General features: G+C 44.3%; 1 pseudogene; it reads left to right on the top strand.

Annotated features, from left to right (window-relative positions):
- The first annotated feature begins 1743 nt into the window (after nucleotides 1–1743).
- On the top strand, nucleotides 1744–2903 carry LOC120898055 (annotated as a pseudogene).
- The last annotated feature ends 15174 nt before the right edge of the window (nucleotides 2904–18077 follow it).

Genomic DNA, 18077 nt, shown 5'->3' with positions numbered 1-18077 from the left:
CTGCAGCATACGAACCTTCCTCGGTCTCCGGGCACAGAACCCAGCGGCGTGTAAACGGCGAGACACCGTTTTCGCCGAAACTTGCAAACCAAGCTCCTGCTTGATACGAGGGCAAGTTTTGAAAGGATCCGCCCTGATCATCTCAACAATCCGCGCGTCAACGTCGGCCGTTGTTTTTCGCGGACGACCTGTCGATTTACCCGTAGCCTCGCTACGAATGGCGTTGTCCACAAACGTCCGCGAACGGCCGAACGTTTTGCAGATTGTCTTGATTGGCACGTTCTCACGATACAGCCCCTGAATGTGTTTTCGCTCCTCTGGTGTGCAGTGCTTTCCGCGACCCATGATGATTTTGTGGAATTTTTAAACAGCAACCTTTCACCTTGACCACTGATGGAAGAATGAAGCGCAACACGATTTGGCTCTCCTTTTATACTGCCGCAAAACGCTGCCGGCACTCAAAACTCAGATAAGTAGCGCACCAAAAATGAGAGTATAAAAGGCAAAATTCGGCTATTGCAAATTCAGTACGCCTCGAACTGTTGGCGATGACACACCTAGTGTATGCAAAAAAAAACACACAAAATTTTTTTTCCTATTTTTATGTCCACCAGTGTATCACTGCAAGAAAACCAGCTTGTGATCATCAAGGAAGACAACATGCATCCTACCTCGTGGCCGATGGGCCGCATCGTTGCAGTTCACCCAGGTAAGGACGGAGTCGTTCGCGTGGTTACACTGCGCACAGCTGCCGGAAAACAAATCGTACGCGCAGCTAATCGTTTGGCAATTCTACCAAACCCCGACGTACTCAGCAATTTGGAGAAGAAAGGAGACACTGGCACTGAGTTACGTAAACTGCCGTGAACTACACTATATTGTTTTTGTACACACCGCACTTGTTTACGTTTGACACTTGTCAGTGATAGCAGGACAGGATACGTACATACACACATACACACACGTACATATGGAACGGAAGCTAGAATCAACGCATTCGCTCTACGCTTGGTTAGCTTTTTTTTATTATTTTCATTTTTCAATTAGTCTTGAATTTTAAAGGTGGCCGGTAATGTTGGATTTTGGGTTAATATAAATATTTCAAATATGAATTTAAATAGGAAAACACGCAGGAATTAGAAGGAACTAAACCATAGGATATAGATAAAACTACTTGACTAATTAGGACTGCATGAAATGAACTGCTCGAACTACACGAATGAACTTTGTAATGACTTATGTAATGAACTATGGGACAAACGAATACACAGTTGCATACAAACCGGCGATTAAGGTGCACTCTTTTCATTCTCATCAAATTTATACTAAGCTCACAGTCCAGTACTTTAGTGAATATATTTCCTAATGTGAATATATTTCCTAGTGAATATATTTTCCTAACCTATATATATATATATATATATATATGTATATATATATATATATATATATATATATATATATATATATATATATATATATATATATATATATATATATATATATATATATATATATATATATATATATATAAATGACGTTTGACGTTTAATTGTTCGGCCGCATTTCCGTCGTGCTCCGTGATTTTTCAATAATTCTCTTGTGTTTTCTGCGTCGCATCGCATTGTTGCCTTTTCTACGGACTATTAAACTGTTTAACATCATCGCTTCGTCTTGGCGAATTGTTTAGTTGCATCACAACTGTGGTTTCCTGCTGTTTTTTCCTGCTCGGCTTAGCAGTGTTGTGCTGTGATTACGCGTGATTTCGCGATGGCGGCTATTTGCTTCTCGTGTGCTGAACCGCTAGAGGCCACCGGCTGCATCATCAGTTGTGCATATTGTGACGCTACGTTCCACCGCGGCTGTTGCAAATTGCCCCCGAGCTGATTGACGCAGTATTATCCAATGTCGACCTGCACTGGAGCTGCATTGGCTGCACTAACATGCTTAAAAATCCGCGCTGCCGTTCGGTAAAAGAAATAGGCGCCCAGGTCGGTTTCCAAGCCGCCCTCAACTCAGCTGTAGCAGCTATTGGCAAGCTCGTTGAGCCTATTGTCGCCGAAGTTCGCAGTGGTTTTACCCTCCTTCAAACTGCATCCACGCCTCACAATCGGAACTCTGATCCTCGACCAGCTACTGGTAGAAAGCGGAGGCGTATAATCGAGGATTCGGCATCTCCTGGTGTAAACAAAATTGTAAACAGTCGCGGCAACACCCTTTGTGCCGCGTCATCGCCAAACGCATACACCAACACCACGATTGCCGTCCAGCCGGCACCTACACAACCGCATGAACTGGTGGGAACCGATCCGTTATCATCACCGCTTCAAGCTGCACCTCGTGAGCCATTCACAGATAGGATCTGGATCCGCCTATCCCGCTTATCAACGGCCGTCACTGTGGAACATGTGGTCGCTTCTGTAAAGCGTCGCTTAGCCACCGATGACGTTATAGCGTATTGCCTGCTGAGAAGAGGGGTTAGTGTGGACAGCATGAATTGGCTTTCATTCAAAGTGAGGGTCCCGGCTATCCTTCGAGATGCGGCACTCACACCATCCACCTGGCCCGTCGGTATCGGTGTACGTGAGTTTTTTCAATCCCGTCAACACGACCACCAAACCTCATCTCCTATAGCCACCCGAAACCGCTTTACTACACGCACACCAGCTACTAGTACTGAACACCGCTACACCACACGCACACCAACAACGACTCACCGTTTAGCCGCACGCACGTCTACTCCACCTGATCCTGAAACAACATCATCACAACAGTGTCACCCCCCGGTGAATGATACCTTGGAAGCACCCAACTCAACACTTGTTTCTGGACCGCCCCAAAACCACCGTGCTTCATCTCCGCACCTACACCAGTCTACAATCGATCGCTTTTTTCTCAACTAGACGAAGTTCCGCTCATTGCACGCAACAAACACGCCAAGCCTCATGCTCTGACAACGCAGCTCAATTGACTTACCGTTTACCCGCTTTATCCAACCGCCACAATGACAACGCTACCTCTGAGTATTTAAGCTGCTATTATCAAAACGTTAGAGGTTTGCGTACTAAAACAAAAGAATTTCACTTAGCTGTATCGGAGGCTGACTTCGACCTCATCGCACTCACGGAAACTTGGCTTGTTGACAACATTCCATCTGCTCTTCTCTTCAACAACAACTTCTCTGTTTACCGCTGTGATCGCTCTCTCAGCGGCTCTAGCTCTCGCGGTGGTGGTGTTTTGCTAGCCGTTTCTAACGCATACGAGTCGATAGAATTACCTTCCCGTGATCGTTCTCTCGAGTATATTTGTGTGCGCGTCGCCTGTAATAACGCACATCTGTACGTCATGGTAGTATACATTCCACCGCAGCTTAGCTCCGAGATATCGACTCTTCGCTCTCTACATGATTGTATCAGCAGCTTCACTCTCACACTGAAGCCTTCGGATCTGCTGTTTGTTATTGGCGATTTCAATCAGCCTAGCATAAGCTGGTCCACAGCTGATCCTTCGTCCTCGCCAGCATACTCATCAATCACGCACTATGAACCAACTGCGCGCTCACTGGCCAACAACACCTTTGTGGATGGATTTAAATTTAACGGATTAGTGCAACTTAATCACATCAATAATTCGCACGGACGCATGCTTGACCTGCTCTACGCTAACAATGCTGCAGCTAAATTGTGTTCGCCTGTCTTTCCAAGTGTTGTTCCGCTTGTACCTCTTGACTCCTACCATCCGGCGTTAGACTTCAATATACGTATTAACTCGTCGACCCGACGCAATTCGACGACTCGACAAAACTCGACGACAACCGCATTTTATCGTTATAACTTTGCTAAAGCTGACTATGTGAAACTGAACGACATGATATCAATGTTTAACAATAGCTTTCATTGTTCCAATTTTATTTCACTTGACGAAGCAGTATGTTCATTCTCGTCCTTCATGCTGCAAGCCTTTGTTGTATGCGTCCCAGTTCAGCGTCCTAAACCTAACCCCCCCCTGGGCGGACCGCACACTCAAACGACTCAAACGTGTAAAAAGAGCTGCTTATCGTCACTACCAAACGCGCCGCTGCCAAAGATCTCGCTCGATCTACTTTGACACGCACTCTTTATACTGCAGCTATAACAGGTTTCGATATCGCAGATATTTGAGTAAAATTCAACGTAACCTCTGCAGGTGGCCTGACTCGTTTTGGCGCTTCTACAACAGCAAAACAAAATCCACGCATACACCGAAATCCATTACGTACAAAGGAGCAACAAGTGCCAACACTAATGAAATGTGCAATCTCTTCGCGGATCGCTTCGCAGATTGCTTTTCACCGGCCATGAATGATACCGATACCATTGATGCTGCTCTCGTCAACACTCCGGCTGGAGCAATTAACATGAGCACTCCTTTCATCGACAGTGAGATCGTTTTATCTGCCCTAGCGCAACTAAAGCCTTCCTTCGCTCCTGGACCCGACGGAATTCCTTCTACCGTGCTGAAACGCTGTCAAACGACAGTAGCACCTATCCTTGCAAAATTGTTCAATGCATCGCTAGCCAATGGCTACTTTCCTAAAGCATGGAGGAAATCTTGGATGGTTCCTATTTACAAAAAGGGCGACAGGACAGATGCCATCAACTACCGGGGTATTACATCCTTGTGTGCTATTGCCAAGGTGTTCGAACTAGTGATATACAAAAATCTGCTACATGCATGCCGCAGCTATCTAAGTCCGTATCAACATGGATTCGTGCCAAAAAAGTCGACTACCACGAACCTGGTTGAATTTGTAACCTATTGCACTAGTCAAATTGATGCCGGAGCTCAAGTCGATGCAATTTATACCGATCTAAAAGCAGCATTCGACTCTCTTCCGCACGCAATTCTTCTCGCTAAACTCGATAAGCTAGGAGTTCCCAGCCCGCTCGTACAGTGGCTTAAGTCGTACCTAATTAATCGCACATACATCGTGAAAATTGATAAGCACATGTCCAAAGAAATAGTCAGCAGCTCGGGTGTGCCACAAGGAAGCAACATTGGCCCGCTTCTCTTCATATTATTTATCAACGATGTTACCCTCGCTTTACCTCCCGACAGTATCAGTCTGTTTGCCGACGACGCAAAAATTTTTGCGCCTATTAACAACACAGGTGATTGTACATTCCTGCAAGACTGCATCGAAATTTTCTGTTCGTGGTGCAAGCGTAATGGACTGACTATCTGCATCGAGAAATGCTACTGTGTGTCTTTTAGTCGATGCAGGAGCCCAGTGACTGGGACCTACTTCATGGACGGCACTGCAGTTAATCGACAGAATCATGCCAAAGACCTGGGCGTTCTGCTTGACTCTAGTTTGAACTTTAAATAGCATATCGATGACGTTGTAGCCAGAGGAAATCAATTACTTGGCGTGGTTATCCGGACAACTAATGAATTCCGCAACCCCATGTGCATCAAAGCTGTGTACAACTGTATCGTTCGTTCGGTTCTGGAATATTCGTGCGTAGTCTGGAGCCCAACTACCGCTTCTTCAATTGCTCGAATTGAGGCGATTCAACGTAAGCTCACGAGATATGCCCTACGCCTACTTCCCTGGCAGGATCGCAATAATCTTCCTCCGTATGCTGCGCGGTGCCGTCTTCTAGGCCTTGAACCTCTTTCGGTCAGAAGACGCAATGCACAGTGTTCTTTCATCGCTGGATTGCTAAATGGCTCTATCGACTCATCGCCATTGTTGCATCGAGTCGACATCTATGCACCATCCCGAACACTTAGGTCTAGAGAAACTCTACGGCTCGCTCAACCCCGTTCCAGTGCTGGTCGGTCAGACCCTATGTTCCGCATGTCGGCTGTCTTCAACACTGTCTCGGATTGCTTCGACTTCGACATCTCAACTCAGTGCTTCAAGGAACGTCTCCGGCTTTTGCCGTGGCCACAGTGAATTGCGATGCAAGTCTTGTTTTTGCTATGTATTTTTTTTTAATGAACTGTTACATCTTAATTAGGCCATACGGCCCGTTGAAGATTAATAAATAGTAATAATATATATATATATATATATATATATATATATATATATATATATATATATATATATATATATATATATATATATATATATATATATATATATATATATATATATATATATATATAGGGTTTCACACTTTATCTCAAGACCACGGGACCCCTTCCCGAATCTGTCTTAGCCAAAGCCAAGATTGCGGTATGATGCTTGAAAACGTTGATGATACCTGAATTCATCGGATGCAATGCTGAATCTGCGGCACATTTCTCGAAACACACTGGTCCGCGCTGAGGACATGCGGTCGAATATTTGTTTACACGGATAACCTTTGTGTACATCAGTGTACTGAAAACTGTGAATTATTTTTTCGTGTTTTTACCAGAAAAGATTATTTAAACAGTTCAAACTACTTTCTTAACACTTGTAAATATTTTAATTAAACAAATATGCATTCACTCATTTTATTAAATTGTCTTTTTTTGGTAAATAAAAAACGAAAAAAAACGAAAAAACGAAAACCTGTTTAGTTTCGTATGACCCTAGAAATTCGCTTGCCAATTTTTTGCCTGCCACAAACTTTGTTCGTTTTATCGCTACTAGATCGCCTACACTATACCCTGGCTCTGTCTTTCGTTTTTTATCGTACTGCTTTTTATACTCTAACTGAGCCCTTCCGATTGCTTCTTTCGCTTCTAATCTTATTTCCTGTCGTTCTTCCTCAAATCTTTCGTACATTTCCTCCTGTATTAGTTTCTCCAATTCCCCTGTTATAATATGTCTCATTTCTACTCCAAACATGATCTTAAAAGGTGTTTTCTTAGTTGATGCATTAAAGTGAGAATTCAAAGCTTGCTGGACTTGGTCAACCCATTTGAACCATTTTGTCGAATCTTCCGCAGAAAGTTTTGCTAAAGCTGCTATTACTGTTCGGTTTACTCTTTCTGCTTGACCGTTTCCCCTTGGCACACCGGTGGTACACACTACATGTTCTATTCCATTTTCTTTTATAAAATCTGCAAAAACTAATGAAGTAAAGGCTGCTCCTCTATCAGTCACTATACGTTCTGGACTTCCAAAAATCGCTGTCCAATTTTCTAGCTTCCTAATCGTTTCCTGAGCATTAGTTGTTTTAGTGGGGTACAGCCATTCAAATTTTGAAAATCCGTCCACCACTGTGAGAATATATTGGTATTATTTTCCTGTTGCATCCATGGGTCCGACATGATCTACATGCAATGTTTGCAAAGGTCTATCTCTTTCTCAATGGGATGCAAATATCCTTCTTTATTCCCTAACTTTTTATTGTACATAATGCACCGTACGCAGTTATCAATTACTTGCTTCAATTTTTGTTCCAAATGAGGTATCCACTACTTTTGCTTCAACCCATGAACAGTTTTCTGAGTGGCGAAATGTCCATTACTATGTTCAATACTAATTATTTCCTTTTCCATCACTTTAGGTATAACTAATAAATCAATACCGTCAATAGTTTTAAAACTAATCCGCCTTTTAGTTTATAAGATTCGTAGGGCCTGCTAGCAAGTATCTCTCGTATAGCTTTGATAGTTTCATCTTTCTTTTGCGCTTCACCTATTTTCGCTGTTACATCGTCGTTCACTATCATTACACGCACAGGATAACGACTTAAACAATCTACATGTTTCAATCTGGTTCCTGGCCGATGTTCCGTATCAAAAGTAAAGTCTTGTAAATATACTACCCACGACAACACTTCCTGAGGCACTTCCGATTTTTGAAACGTTTGCTTAAATGCAATACAATCAGTCACTAATTTAAATCGCATCCCCAACAAATAATGACGAAATTTTTTCACTGCTAAGTAAACCGCTTTCGCTTACAAAACGTAGCTATGCTTTTTCGCTTCCGCATCTGTCGTCTTCTTACTCCAAAACGCTACCGGGTGCAGCTTTCCGTGAAAACGCTAGAGTAACACCGCACCATACCCTTCCTTCGACGCGTCTGTATGCACTTCCGTCTCCGCTTTCCTCTCGTACAGCCGCAACACCGGTTCACTCGCCAAAATCTCCTTCAGCAGATTAATAGCGTGCATCTCTTCGTGACCCATCACGAACACTGATCTTTTCCGGACTTGGCGAAATGGTACCGTTTTCAACGTAGTGTCCTAAGAAAAACACTGACGACTGCATAAACTTACACTTTTTCCAGTTCACCGCTAGCCCGTGCGCCGCTGCCGTTAAAAGCACTCGTTTCGTTTTTAACAAACATTTTTCCTCCGATTCTGCGTACACGATCAAATCGTCCATATAGATTTCTAACACTCCTTCGTTGATAAGATTTAGAAACACATGGTTTACAAAACGCATAAAAACTGCAGGCGAGTTGCACAACCCAAAAGGCGCTCGATTAAACTCGTAAAAACCCTTTTTCGTTACAAACGCGGTGTATTTTTTGCTCGCCTCCTTGATCGGAACATGGAAAAAACCGTTTTCCAAGTCCATCACTGAAAACCACTTTGCATTCTGGAGCTTCTGCAACACTTCGTCGATCACCGGGATTGGAAACCCATCTTTTAATATCATCGCGTTTAGTTTCCTAAAATCCACGCACACGCGATTGCTGCCGTCCTTTTTTTTACCACCACTACGCGACTGGCAAAATCGGACTTTGTTAACCATTCTTCTACCTGATCGTCAACCGCTTTTTCTTCAGGGTACGCCAAACGCCCTGGCGTGTGTCGAAAAGGAACAATGCGCTCGTTCGGTACTATTGTTAACTTCACTGGACTTTGAACAATCTTACCTTCACAACGTGCTTCTTCATATTCACTCACAATACTCGCAATTGTTTCACGAAACTTGGGTGACACAGTTATTTTATCCGGCTCGCACAACAACACTTCACTAATACACTAACTCTCTTCCGCGTTATTATTACTGGGGCGTACTTTTATACCCTGTTGTGTTACCGTTGCTTCCATGTCTTTTAACGCGTCTCGCCCAATGACTGCGTCGTATCCCATGCTGCTGGCGGGCACCATATAGAATTGTATTCTCTGATGAATGTGTTGATCGATTGTCACGTTAGTTTCAACTTTGCCCAATGCTGCGGTTCGTTTTCCACCGAACCCGTTGAAACACATTGTTGTTGGTGTGACGTTCAAGCAACTTACTGTGTTTTGTGCTACCTCGGACAAAAGGTTAAACTGGCTACCCGTGTCGAACAAAGTGTTCAATTCTTTTCACCGATCTTCATCCTGATCATTCCTCCTTTGTCGCTGCTGATCAAATTTGCGTTCCCCGAAAAATTGGGTCTTTCGCTGCACTCCCTGGCTCGGTGCCCTGGCTTGCCACACGCAAAACAAACTGGCCCGGCTGCTTTGTTTGGGCAATCTTTGACGATATGTCCCGTTTTACCGCAGCTACGGCATTTCATACTGGCTGGAGGTGCATATTTTGTTTTATTACTGTCAGGGTTCTTAGCAGGAATTTGACGTTTAGATCGTTGCTCGCGAATTTGCTCTGCCAATTTCTCATAAGTTCGCATTTGGCTTTTCAGTTGTTTAATCGTTTTTGCAGCGATCAAACAGGTTTTGTTCATTGGATCATCGTCTATTCCTTGTACTATGTACTCACAAAGGGATTGTTCATCGACATGTCCCTTTTTCCCGGTTTCGCACATAGATATATTCTGAACATGATTCATCCGACTTCTTTTTTCTACGGCGAAGTGATTCGTGTACCGTTGCACTGGACACTTTCTCCTCGAATTCTTCCACAAGCGCGTGCTTCAAATCGATCCACGACGATACTTCCGGAATGCTTCTGACAAAAGCCTTGGCTGCGCCCTGGAGAACTCGTTTTGCGTAAATGAGCTTGTGAAGATCATGCCATTTGAACAGTTTGCTACTTGTCTCAAACTCGATCACCCATGCGCATACGTCTTCCTTTCCGGAGAATGTAGGCAAATAATCCTGTACATCTTTGAAGTGAATGGACACGCCCCGGGCCTCACGATCTACGCTCTCTTGTGACGACGTGCTTGACCCTTCTACCGCATCCAAATAATCACCCACCCTCGTGGTGTCCTGATTTCCACTTTCACTGTGCTTCACTATTCTGCCAGCTAATTCCTCCTTCGAACCGCTTGTGTGTAGCCCTAAGGCCTCACACCTTTTTACCAAGCCGACTCGGGTAAATTGCTCCATCAACTCTTCGATGCTCGCCGGGATATAGCAAAATTGCGTTATCCCACTTCTGACACCAAATGTAAAGAATCGAAAAGTAAAAAACGCTCAACACAGACACTTGTTCCTCTTGCAGCCAAAACAATTCTGATGTTTTATTCCAAATCCATCTCCTTTTATAGACATTTTATTGGTCGCGTTCTTATCACTGTCTCACTCTTGTTTCCCTCTGTTTCTTTCTACTTTGCCTGTGGTACATTTTACTGCGGTACGTTTGTACAGCGGCACATCCAAGCAAAAATTGAACCTAACATATATTTATGTATATATATATATATATATATATATATATATATATATATATATATATATATATATATATATATATATATATATATATATATATATATATATATATATATATATATATATATATATATATATATATATATATATATATATATATATATATATATACCACCACTAAATATATAAATATATATATTAGTGTTGGGCATTGTGCGCGAGTGCGCACTGTGCGCACAGCACACCTCAATGTGCGCTTTGCACAGCATACTTTGTACTGTGCGAGCACACTTCGCGTGCGTGCGCACTCCGCACTTTTCGCACACTTCGCACAGTGCGCGTACTTTTCGCACACACTCTCTCTTTTTCTCTCTCTCTCTCTCTCTCTCTCTCTCTCTCTCTAATGATATGTCATTGGTTGCTTTGTGTACGTTCGACATACATTTGACAATGTTGTTTTGAGATTTTACGAATTGGAAATTAAGCTTACAGTTGAAGCTTGAGTCAGTTAGAGAAACCCCGTATTTTACAACCTGGTTTGAGAACCTGTACGACAAAAGGCGGTTTGTCAAAATATGCTCAGTATTACACCACCTGACTTCCTATAATATCCCGCTGCGCAAAGCGACGGAAGAAATCATCCCGTTCGGAGAATTTTATCATGCCTTCTTTTTCGGCTCCAAAGGCAAATTTGTCAAGCACCTCATCGAGCTACCCGTCCCTGGCTCCGCCTCATACCCCTCGCATGAACGCGCTGTCGATGGTTTGGATGTGTGGGTGCGTCAGATGGCCAAAATGCCGTTAACAAACATTGCGGCGATGAAGTTGCATTTTCACAAATCAAACCAAAAAAGCGCAATGAGTTCAAACACTGCAATATAAAAATGACTAAGGAATCGCTCGTTTACGCTGGAGGTTTTGCTGTACAACGCGCTGAACCCTAATTCGCATTGACACGTTCTGCCTGACGCTGATTTTCATCAACTTTCCTTTCTGCCGGCATCTAGAACGCAAGCTGATTGTAAACCGGCATACTGGAAAGTCCACTGGCAGTCCCTGGCAGCGGCGGATCTAACGGTAGGCGGACTAGGCGGTCGCCTGGGGCCCCGCCGATTTAGGGTCCCCGTAGATCGCCATTCTGTAGTATGCCGTATGGACAGAGTACTAGCGAGAAGGGCCCCCGGAAGGATGGCCGATGGGGCCCCGAGGTTGGCGAAACATTTGCACCCCCCCCCCCCCCCTCCGTCAGCAAAAATGTTAGAGTTTGCGACAGATGATTTGTGAAGGATGTGATTTGCGAAGGGGCCCCCGCTGAATCAATTGCAGCCCCCCCCCCGTCAGCAAAAATTTAAGAGTTTGCGACTGATGATCGAAGGGGGCCCCGACGGCACTTCAAGTTTATTGTTCAATCTCCCAACAGCAACTTTAGTGCCGCTACCACCCCCCCACCCCCACCCCCCACCAACAATTACCATTTACAGAGGGCCTCAACTCGTCGTTCCGCCTAGGGCCCCCGATACCCTTGATCCGCCACTGGTCCCTGGGGCCTGCCATCGAACTGAACGTGCTAAGCATTAAGCATAACTTTGTTACACTAAGCTTTTGCTTTCGTATGGTGTAGATTACACAGATATGCTGAGGCATCTGCGCGTGGATGAGAGCGTGCATGTGTGTGCAACACTTTCGCCAAATGTTTTTTCTTCCGGAATGTTATGATCGATCGAAGCAAGGTGTTCATGACAGTGGAGGAGTGGGGGAATCGGGGACGCCCTAGGCGGAAAGACGAGTTGAGGCCCCTGTAAATGGTAGCTGATAACGGGGAGGAGGACCCCCTGGCCTACAGCTGTTATGAGATTTAACATTATACTTAAATTGCCGGCGGGGGGGGGGGGATTGGCGATGGAATCCCTACGATCATCGGTCACAGGTCCTAAAATTGTTGTCGGCATGAGGGATGGGGGGGGGGTGCAGATGGTTCTCTAGCGACGGAGCCCCAACGACCATCTTTCCGGCGGCCCTTGTCGCTAGTACTCTGCATACTACAGACCAAGGTGGATTAAAAATATCAGGTGGTGGATTAGGGCCTTTGGGGGGTCGCCATAGTTGAGGGACTTTACGTCATTTTATAACCGTTAACTATTGGTTTCCGCACACAAAGCTTAGCAAATAGAACAGAATTCTTTGTTATTATGTGCATTTTTGTGTGTCTCTTGGTTTTATCGAAAAAATGAGATATATTAACAAAAGATTTGATGATTTGTTTACGCACGAAATTTAAAATCATGTGAGTAAGAGTTCTAATCTCGCGTAAATTGTTCATGCGGCTCGTAGATAATCAGGAATTAATGTGAAAATTGAAAAAAAGTAATGCTTTCTTAATTTTTATCATCAAAAATGTCGAAAACACAATGAATTATAGAATAAATTCACGGAATAACACAAAATAAACACTTTAATCCATGTTTTAATGTTAAATAAGAACTCGCGAAGTCCAAAATATATTTTTAAAGAATGTTTAATCGAAAAAATGGGGTAGATAAATTATATGAACAAATTTAATAAATGTAAACAAAGTTTGAATCCTGGGGACCTTACGTCAAGTGACGAATTGTCAAAATGCACTAGAGTCCACCACCTGATATTTTTAAATCCACCTTGCTCCAGACTAATCCAGAAATCCAGACTAGAGATCTTCGGCGACGTATAAGGCGTCTACCGTTAGATCCGCCGCTGGTTCATGATGGTGTTTTTTTGTTGTGGACGTGCATCCTTCCTCCTGCCTGCAGCGTATGCATCGGGAAGGAGACAATGTGGCAGTATGTAAGTTACCCGCTAGATAGGAGCGGTCCCGCGGCACCGCAGTCATTCCTCACATCTGCATGCCCGTCGTGGGTTCTAACCGCGTATGAACCGTCCACCGTTACAAGAGCTGACTTATCCGGCTACGTGGTACTCTAGGCCTGAAAAGGCCGGCATGATCGCGTAGGCCATTACCCCAATAATAGTAATTATAATAAGAAGAAGAACTTAGCATAGCAGTCCACACTCGGGGAAGGTTTTTGTTTTGACTTTCTTGCTGCCGGGTCTACTGCTGTGGCGCGACAAATGCACGGAATGCACTCGACCAAAACATGAACCTACCGATCCGAACCCATTCCAAGGCATTGCCGGTCAATCACCGTCATGATAACTACTCCAAATCAACAAGCCATCAGATTCTGGACGGACAGGTGCAGCACCATTCGCGCACCGTAGTAAACAAATCCAGAATCCCCCTTTGTATGGATTCAATTCAAAATGTTGTTTCCACTTGCGTCCGCTAACTGAATTTGAAATAAATGTGCAATATATCACACGCACGTTTGCTTAGATCGTGTGTCTTTTTAATACCCCCAACAGCAGAGCCGATCGCAAAGATACCAATGCCAATGGTTGTGTTGTCTCTCAGGTAGCGAGATCGAATATGCATGGACTGTAGCCGCAGCGGATGAAAATGTTTGCATCAGAATCAAATAGTTTTGGGGTTTCCAAACGCACGCACACACACAAACACACAAACACGCGCGCTCAAACTCACACACACACACGCGCACGCACACATGCACGTACGCGCGCACGCGAGCACGCACGCACGAAAGCGCGCACGCCAGCACGCACCCACGAAAGCGCGCGCGCGAGCACGCGCCCCCGAAAGTCGCGCACGCGATCACGCACCCTCCGCCATCCCCCCCCCCCTCCCGCACGAGCAAGTACGGCTTATCGGAAGAAAGGCTGATTCAGCTATCTTGCGCATCCTCATCCAAAGGGCCGGGCGGGGAGGGGGATCGCGGCTTGGTAGAGTGAACGGTCACTGTCCCCGTGCTGTGGGTGTGCGTGTGTGTGACGAGATCCAAAAACTCGAGACAGATTTCTGTACATTTAAAACAAATATTTTATTGTCACTATACACTGTGCTACATGATGCTTAGAAGGTCGTTGAAGCATCAAACATGTTCAAATTAAAAAAAAATTTGATTGGTGTTAGACGTTCTCCTACGCTTGTTTTAAATAGGCTTCTTCACCCTCGATTGCCACGGGCATCGAATGGTCTCATCAGCAGCGGCACGAAATAAAATAAACCATCAATACACCGATAACACTTTAAATCCCAATCCCGCTTCTCCCGCATCGTTTCAAGGTCACACACAAATTAATAAATGCTAACACCTACCAATAACAATACACAACCGCAATGCACATATATGAATCAACGCATACACCGCAACACCCAATCAGCTGGCGGCGGAAGGCATAGTCGGAAGCGCAAGTAAGGCAAGGCAGGGTGAGGGAGGGAGAAGAAGCGGATGAGAAAATGGGCGCCAATATTTTTAATTTTTTGACTGTTTTTTTTTTTGCTCCGCAGCCTAAAATAGTTCGTAAATTTCGCCCATAGAGTTTCCCGTTTTGGAACCTTTTCGCAAGGTACCCAACGACCTGTCGTAAACGCGCGTTTTGAAATATGTAAGATATTGGTTTGGGTTTCAACCGATCGCGTTCGGTTCGGCAAGCAAAGGATAAAAAGGGCGACAGGACACGTAGAAGGTCTCTAAACCAAAAGAGGGAATCGAAGACTAATTTTTTTTCAAACGTAGAACAATAAATCGTTTCGGCAAAGAATTTACACCGCGTTGGTTTACATTTCGCAACAGGTCGCTAAACCTGCGCAGGCCTGCTCAGGAAACTGCTCGAATTTGCACTGCGGGGGCCCTCTCATCGCAGCATCTCGTCAACAGTGCTGGTTACAAATCAAGCTTCCTTCCTGCTCTTTCTTCATCGGTGCAATCTACATACCCCCTTCTCTCGCCAAAAATCAAAATACGCTCAGTGCACTTGATGCAACGATCGATATTATAGTGACGAGATGAAAAAATATGATCGTATGCTGCTTTTTGGAGACTTTAATCGAGCGGATATTTCATGGATACATGACACAACACATTAGTATTTTCGTGCACAAGTTTCCCCTACATCCGTTGATGCGTTTTTCGACATTATTCGTTTTTATAACATGCGTCAGCTCAGTGGCATTTTAAATTATCGGAATGTTCAATTAGACCCAATTTTCTACTACTCTCCTCATGATAACTATGCGTCTCATGTCAGTGTTCCTTCATTAGCCGCGTCTCCTCTATTACCTGAAGATCAGCATCACCCAGCATTAGAATTGTGTACTTCTATTAATCACACATCCGTTAATCAGTTGTCGTCTCATGTTAGGAGTAATACAGGGAACCTCAATCGCTCATATAATTTCGCTGGACGAAGCGGTCTCTATTTTCACACAGCTAGTGTCTTCAGCTTTCCCGTTGTGCTGTCCTTTACGTAAAGCCCATACTTTTCCTCCCTGGTTCAATTCAATCCTTGAATCCATGAAACGTGATAAGCAGCGCTACTTACGCGACTATCGGGAATACCGTAATCCATACACTAAACGACTGTTCAAATATGCAGCAACGGCGTATCGCATTTATAATCGGGCCCGTTATAAGTCCTACATAGCTTTCTTGCAATACCGATTTACTTTTCACCCAACACAGTTCTGGAGCTATAGCTCTTCCCTTCGTAACAATCAGCGTCTGCCCAGTACCATGTCTTATGGTTCGTCAATAGCATGTTCCGAACAAGAGTTTTGTGCACTTTTCGCTGATCGCTTCTGCAACGCCTACTCTGATTACATCAATGGTGAGGAATTGTTAGAGGATAGACTTTCTACTACACGTCGCGATGTTTTGTGTTCCCGTTCCCTAAATTGAACCGTCGAAAATGTTGCAACAGCTATCTTCTTCTTCTTCTTTGGCTCAACAACCGATGTCGGCCAAGGCCTGCCTGTACCCACTTGTGGGCTTGGCTTTCAGTGACTAATCGATTCCCCCCCATAGCAGGATAGTCAGTCCTACGTATGGCGGCGCGATCTATTTGGGGATTGAACCCATGACGGGCATGCTGTTAAGTCGTACGAGTTGACGACTATACTACGAGACCGGCAACAGCTATATTGTCCTTAAAACTTTCTTATTCTCCTGGCCCAGATGGTATACCTGCAATCATCCTTAAAAAGTGCACCAACGCTATTGCTCCCATAATGACATTCATTTTCAATCTCTCCTTTCAACATAAATGTTTCCCTGTTCTATGGAAAACAGGTTGGCTACGTCCTATTTTTAAAAAAAGGCAGTAAATCTGAAGTAAGCAACTATCGTGGTATTTCCTTACTTCCCGCCAGTGGCGGATCAAGGGTATCGGGGGCCCTAGGCGGAACGACGAGTTGAGGCCCTCTGTAAATGGTAAATGTTGTTGGGGGGGGTGGTAGCGGCACTAAAGTTGCTGTTGGGAGATTGAACAGTAAACTTGAAATGCCGTCGGCTCCCCGTTCGATCATCAGTCGCAAACTCTTCAATTTTTACTGACGGGGGGGGGGGTGCAATTGATTCACCGGGGGCCCCTTCGCAAATAAAATCCTTCACAAATCATCTGTCGCAAACTCTTAAACTTTTGCTGACGGGGGGGGGGGGCAATTGTTTCGCCAACCTCGGGGCCCCATCGGCCATCCTTCCGGGGGCCCTTGTCGCTAGCACTCTGTCCATACGGCATACTATAGAATGGACATCTACGGGGCCCCTAAATCGGCGGGGCCCCAGGCGACCGCCTAGTCTGCCTACCGTTATATCCGCCGCTGCTTCCCGCTAGTGGTAAGGTATTGGAAATCATCGTTCTTTCTGAGCTTTTGTTTTATCGAAACAGTATATAACGTTTAATCAGCATGGATTTATGACAAAACGTTCCACTACCTCTAGCCTTATGTCGTTCATATCCAAATTGTTCCAGTACTTGGATACAGGTTACCAAGTTGATACAGTGTATACTGATAATAAATCTGCTTTTGATAGAGTATCTCATAAACTATTGTTGATGAAGCTCTCTAAATTAGGCTTATCTACGTCTTTCGTTCACTGGATTGGGTCTTACCTCTCTAACAGAAATCTTCATGTAAATTACGGATCGTCCTTTTCTTTACCGTTTTACAATTCCTCTGGTGTCCCTCAAGGAAGTGTACTGAGTCCCCTCTTGTTTCTGTTATTCATAAATGACATTAGTTTTATTCTCCCATCTCCTAACCAACTTCTATATGCAGATGACATTAAAATATTTGTTCCAGTGATGCAAGAGGATGATTGCAGCGCACTCCAATCTCTCCCTCTCTTCCTGGTGTGCGTCAAACTTCTTAGAGCTCTGTTCTAGTAAATGTAGCGTCATCTCTTTTTGTCGTCGTCATTTCCCTCTTATTCGCAATTAGGTTCTTAATAACACTGTTATCAACAGGGTGTCACGTGTTCGCGACTTAGGTGTTATGTTACACGAAAGGCTATCATTCGATAGTCATCTTGAATTGGTCATCGATAAAGCTTATTCAAACCTTGGCCTTATTTTTCGCATGACGTCGGGCTTCATTGATTTGAGGTGCCTTAAGGCATTGTATTGTTGTAGGTTGGAATAACAAACTCGAAGGCGTGCAAAAGCGCTTCACTAGGTGCTTAT

Source organism: Anopheles arabiensis, chromosome 2, assembly GCF_016920715.1.
Source record: "Anopheles arabiensis isolate DONGOLA chromosome 2, AaraD3, whole genome shotgun sequence".
In the NCBI taxonomy this organism is placed as follows: Eukaryota; Metazoa; Arthropoda; class Insecta; order Diptera; family Culicidae; genus Anopheles; species Anopheles arabiensis.
This window is presented reverse-complemented; position numbering and strand designations above follow the sequence as displayed.